This window comes from Schistocerca gregaria, chromosome 1 (assembly GCF_023897955.1).
Source record: "Schistocerca gregaria isolate iqSchGreg1 chromosome 1, iqSchGreg1.2, whole genome shotgun sequence".
NCBI lineage: Eukaryota > Metazoa > Arthropoda > Insecta > Orthoptera > Acrididae > Schistocerca > Schistocerca gregaria.
Window position 1 is genome coordinate 349,666,741 of NC_064920.1, and position 6,691 is coordinate 349,673,431.

A 6,691-nucleotide genomic window follows, 5' to 3' on the forward strand; every position below is an offset into this window, starting at 1 on the left:
TTGGTTTTGTCGTTACAATATACATTATGTGTAAACTCCCTTCACACCCGCAATATAGACTGAGGTGACAGAAGTCATGGGATATCACAAGCTGCGACATCGTCGCGAAAAAATAGTGACCCGTATATGTAATAAGTTTCCTTTAATTTACGTCTATGGTCACAAACGTTTTGTTAATAGATTACCGGTTTTGGTCTTTAATGACCATCATCAGATCTGTTTCATAAAAACAAAGTCCAGCTTGTTTTAAACAATAGTACTACTGACAACATGGCCCGTGCATGTAATGGTATTTATAGTATTTGACGATGCTGGTGCTGATTCCGCATTTAACATTTGATGATGTCACTATGGCTGCAGTACATTAGGACTTTGTTTTTATGAAACAGATCTGATCATGGTCATTAAAGACTGAAACCGGTAATCTGTTAACAAAACGTTTGTGACCATAGACGTAAAGTAAAGGAAACTTATCATGGGATATCTCCTAAAATCGTGTCAGACTTCCTTTTGATCGGCGTAATGCAGCAATTCGTCAGGACCTAGGCTATTTCATGCTACCACAGCCCACACTATAATGGAGCCAACACCAAGTTGCACCCTGCCTTGTTAACAACTTCGTTCCAGGACTTCGTGGAATCAGCATCAAGTTAGTAACCTACCATCAGCTCTTACCAAAGCATATGTTAACGAGCTCAGGGGAGGCGCTGCAGGCGATGTCGTGCTGTTAGTAAAGACACTCAAGTCGCTCCTCTGCTGCCATCGCCCACTAACACCAAATTTCGTCGCACTGACCTAAAGGATACCTCTATTGTACGCCCCACATTCATTTCTGTAGTCATTTCACGCAGTGTTCCTTGTCTGTTAGTAGTGACAACTTCACACAGACGCCCCTGCTCTCGGTCGCTAACCGAAGGCCACCCACCAGTGTGTTCTCCATGGTGAGAGGTAATGCCAGAAACCTGGCATTCTCGGCACGCTCTCGACACTGTGTTTCTCGGAATATTGAATTCTCTAACGATTCCTCAAATGGAATGTCCCATGCGTCTAGCTCCAGCTACCATTCCGCGTTCAAAGTGTTAATTCCATGTCACGCGACTATAATCACTTCGGAAACCTTTTCAGGTGACTCACCGGAATACAAATGACAGCTCCTCTGACACACTGTTTTTTTTATACCTTGCGTACACGATTATACCCTTATCTGTATACGAGGTACGACAATAAAGTAATGAGACTGATTTTCTTTGCAAGATGTGGCAACCCTGCAGGCTTGCGTAGGCACAATATCTTTGACCTTGCTCTATAAGCTGCTTCTAGTCCAAGCGGCACACCGATGCAACTGCTCAGTCGTGAGTTGTGCTGTTGTGAGTTAACACGTGTTAGTGTCTCTCGTCACGGAAATGGAACCACATAATATTGCGCAACGGTATGCCATTTCTTTTTGCGTTAAATTGAATGAAAACGAGACGACAACTTACGGTAAGCTTCAGAGGCTTTTCAGTACGATCCAGAGACAAGACGTCAAAGTTCGCAGTGGTGCTTAAAGGGGTCACCCAGACTAAAAAAAAAAAAAGCTCGCATGTCGAAGTCAGAAGTGAAATGCATGCTTGTGTGCTTCTTTGATTCCAAGGGAACTGTTCATAAAGACTGGGTGCCTCCTGGACAAACAGTCAATCAATATTACTACAAAGAAATGTTAGAAAGACTTCGTAAAAGAGTTCTTCGTGTCTGTGCCAAATTCCTCATAATCGAATTCTGCATCACGATAATGCGCCATTCCATACTGCTCTGTCAGTAGACCAATTTTTAACCTCAAAACAAATTTCAGTACGACCATAGCCACCTTACTCACCAGATATTGCTCCGTGTAATCTTTTTTTCTATTTCCAAGAGTCAAAACGGCGGTCATGGGACACCATTTCCAAACAACACAACATGACGGAAAAGCTGTTACGAGGATCTTGGAGGATATTACTGACGATGAGTTCCTGAATTGTTGGCCGGCCGCGGTGGTCTCGCGGTTCTAGGCGCGCAGTCCGGAACCGTGCGACTGCTACGGTCGCAGGTTCGAATCCTGCCTCGGGCATGGATGTGTGTGATGTCCTTAGGTTAGTTAGGTTTAAGTAGTTCTAAGTTCTAGGGGACTAATGACCACAGCAGTTGAGTCCCATAGTGCTCAGAGCCATTTTTTGAACCTGAATTGTTGTCATCAATGGCAGAAGCGCTGGAAAAAGTGTGTGCAATCAGAAGGGAAGTACTTTAAAGGAGACAACACTGAACTCGACTAAAACGGTAACCAACCTTTTTTTCTCACATCAGTCTCATTACTCTATTGTCGCACCTAGTACGTGCATATCGCTATCCAATGACAATTGTCATCTCAGGGTACTGTAATACTCGACGAACATACACATTGCTCGAATCCTGATATTGTAAGAAACTTTCGTTAGTAGAATCTGGTCGCACAGTGGAAGAGATGCGATTGAGCGCAGTTTATCATAATCATCAGATTAAGCACATTTCTCCTGGGCTAAGTTTCAAACGACTCTTCACCCTGTTACATGATGAGCCTACTGTTGTTGTTGCTACTGTTGTTGTTATTGTTGCGGCCTTCAGTTCGAAGACTGGTTTTCTGCAGCTCCATGCTTGTCTATCCTGCGTCATTTATATACCCATCACTCGACCTCCCTCTATAATTTTTAATCCCCACACTTCACTCCATTTCCAAACTAACGATTATTTGATGTCTTAATATCTGTTTAGTTAATCGATCCCATCTTGCAGTTACGTTGTCCCAAAATATCTTTTTTCCTAAATTCGATTCAGTACCGCTTCATTAATTACTTGATTTCCCTATATAACTTTTAGAATTCTATGGTAGCACCAAAGTTTCAGAGCTTCTGTTTTCTTCTTTCGGGAAATGTATTCACAGCTGCGAATATGAACCTCCATAGGCTGTACAATGATCACAAGGAAAATTTTAGGTTTCCAGTCCGAATTTCACACTTTGCACGAGAGGTTGCCTTAACCGCTTCGGCTATCCGTGCACTAATAACGGCTGTACCCTACTTCCATATGTCGTCGTGCATGTGTCACAATCTGCACTCGTACACTATGTACACTCCTGGAAATTGAAATAAGAACACCGTGAATTCATTGTCCCAGGAAGGGGAAACTTTATGGACACATTCCTGGGGTCAGATACATCACATGATCACACTGACAGAACCACAGGCACAGAGACACAGGCAACAGAGCATGCACAATGTCGGCACTAGTACAGTGTATATCCACCTTTCGCAGCAATGCAGGCTGCTGTTCTCCCATGGAGACAATCGTAGAGATGCTGGATGTAGTCCTGTGGAAGGGCTTGCCATGCCATTTCCACCTGGCGCCTCAGTTGGACCAGCGTTCGTGCTGGACGTGCAGACCGCGTGAGACGACGCTTCATCCAGTCCCAAACATGCTCAATGGGGGCCAGATCCGAAGATCTTGCTGGCCAGGGTAGTTGACTTACACCTTCTAGAGCACGTTGGGTGGCACGGGATACATGCGGAAGTGCATTGTCCTGTTGGAACAGCAAGTTCCCTTGCCGGTCTAGGAATGGTAGAACGATGAATGTACCGTGCACTATTCAGTGTCCCCTCGACGATCACCAGAGGTGTACGGCCAGTGTAGGAGATCGCTCCCCACACCATGATGCCGGGTGTTGGCCCTGTGTGCCTCGGTCGTATGCAGTCCTGATTGTGGCGCTGACCTGCACGGCGCAAAACACGCATACGACCATCATTGGCACCAAGGCAGAAGCGACTCTCATCGTTGAAGTCGGCACGTCTCCATTCGTCCCTCCATTCACGCCTGTCGCGACACCACTGGAGGCGGGCTGCACGATGTTGGGGCGTGAGCGGAAGACGGCCTAACGGTGTGCGGGACCGTAGCCCAGCTTCATGGAGACGGTTGCGAATGGTCCTCGCCGATACCCCAGGAGCAACAGTGTCCCTCATTTGCTGGGAAGTGGCGGTGCGGTCCCCTACGGCACTGCGTAGGATCCTACGGTCTTGGCGTGCATCCGTGCGTCGCTGCAGTGCGGTCCCAGGTCGACGGGCACGTGCACCTTCCGCCGACCACTGGCGACAACATCGATGTACTGTGGAGACCTCACGCCCCACGTGTTGAGCAATATAGCGTTACGTCCACCCGGCCTCCCGCATGCCCACTATACGCCCTCGCTCAAAGTCCGTCAACTGCACATACGGTTCACGTCCACGCTGTCGCGGCATGCTACCAGTGTTAAAGACTGCGATGGAGCTCCGTATGCCACGGCAAACTGGCTGACACTGACGGCGGCGGTGCACAAATGCTGCGCAGCTAGCGCCATTCGACGGCCAACACCGCGGTTCCTGGTGTGTCCGCTGTGCCGTGCGTGTGATCATTGCTTGTACAGCCCTCTCGCAGTGTCCGGAGCAAGTATGGTGGGTCTGACACACCGGTGTCAATGTGTTCTTTTTTCCATTTCCAGGAGTGTATATTCCCGTCCAGGAATGCCATATTTGTTGAAAATCGAGAGATTGGTATGGGCGAATAAATATGAAATAGTGTTGCCTGTATTATTAAGACATGCATACATGTTCGAAGGAACATTGCACCGTACTTCTTAATAACACAGACATGACTACTTCCTATTTTCTTCTTATCTGAACTGCTTGTCATCTATGTTCTACTTCTGGTCCAGACTACACGCCAGAGAAATACCTTCAGAAAAAGCTTCCCACCGCTTGCTTTTTCTTGCCATACCCAGTCTGCCTCTTATGTCTTCGCTACTTCGGCCATCATCAGTTTTCCTGCTCAGACAGTAAAACCCATCTACTATTTCTACTATCTCTTTTCCTAATCTATTTCCCTCAGCATAACCTATGTAATTCATCTGCATTACCTTTGTTTTACTTTTGTTGGTGTTCTTCTTATAACCTCTTTTCAAGCCAATAACCATTCCTTTCAAATGCTGTTCCAGTTGCTTTGCCACGATGATAGAATTACAATGTCATCGACAAACTTCAAAGCTTTTATTTCGCCTCCCTGAACTTTAATCCCCTTCCAAAACTGCAACTTGTTTCCCTCATACTTGGTTAATGCACATACTGAATAACATCATAGACAAGCTACAGCACTGTTTCACTCCCTCCCCAATAATTGCTTACCTTTCAAGTCCTTCGATTCTTATAACTGCATTCTGATTTCAGTACAAACTGTAAATAACCTTTCGTTCCCTGCATTCTATCCCTGCTACCTAATTAATTTCAAAAATTGTTATTCCAGTCTACGTTGTCAAACACTATCAAAAGATTTCTCTAAATCTAAAAATGATATTAACGTAGGTTCAAATGGCTCTGAGCACTATGGGACTTAACATCTGTGGTCATCAGTCCCCTATAACTTAGAACTACTTAAACCTAACTAACCTAAGAAGATCACACACATCCATGCCCGAGGCAGGATTCGAACCTGCGACCGTAGCAGTCACGCGGTTCCGGACCGAACCGCCTAGAACCGCACGGCCACCGCGGCCGGCAATTAACGTAGGTCTGCCTCTCTGTAATCTATCTTCTTAGATAATCAGTGATACTAAATATCTCCGGAACGCAAAATGATCTTCCCGGAATGCGGCCTGTAACAGTTTTTCTTGTTCTTCCGCAAATAATTCGTGCCAATATTGTGCAACCGTGACTTATTAACATGACTGGTTTCGAAGGCTCTGTCTTACCATTATATACACAACCTGAAACCTTCCACTATCTCTATGTCTCGTCCATGTAAACTTCGCAGGCGATTCTTAAACCGAGTGCTACCAATGCTTAAACTATGCTTTCTGCAAAATTCTAATAGGCACCTTTCTCTTTCATTTCGTTCTTCGAGTCAGTGATCATCTGCTATTTATCCTTCTCTTCTTTTTCCTACAACCAAATTGCAGGGTCCCATCACAATTTTTTTTTTTTGTCCTTTAAGTACTTCATCATACATTCTTTCAGTTTCATCATCTCTGAGGATAGTTGTAAATAAAGTTTTACTTGTGTGGCAAGTGTTGTCTTCGTGTCTGTCTTGGCTGTGACGATAAGTTCACTCTATTGTACATAATAGCTTGGCGCATTCCGTTTTGTTATTTATTATTAAACCTACTCCTGCGCTACCACTGTTTGATTTCGTATTTATAATACTATACTTACATGACCAGAAACCCTGTTTTCCTGCCATTCTACTTTATTAATTTCCCCTGTATCTAACTTCAAGTTACGTATTTTCCTTTTTAAATTCTCTAACCTACTCACCTGACTAAGGAATCTAACATTCCATGCTCTGACCCGTAAAATGCCAGCTTTTTGTTCCCAATGACATCATCCTGACTAGTCCTCTCTAGGAGATCCGAGTAGTTAAAATTTTTACCTCAGAAATGTTTTAACCGAGACGATATTATCATCATTTAACCATAGAGTAGAGCTGCATGCCTTCGGTAAACATAACGAATGTAATTTCTCCTTGCTTTCAGCCGTTAGAAGGCCAGATCTGTCAATCATCCAAACATGGACTACTGCAAAGGCTGCTGTCCCTGATTAGTGACCACAGATCTGTCTGGCCTCTTCACATACACCCCTCCTTTGGGTTGCACTTACCGTATGGTAATCTGCATCGCTGA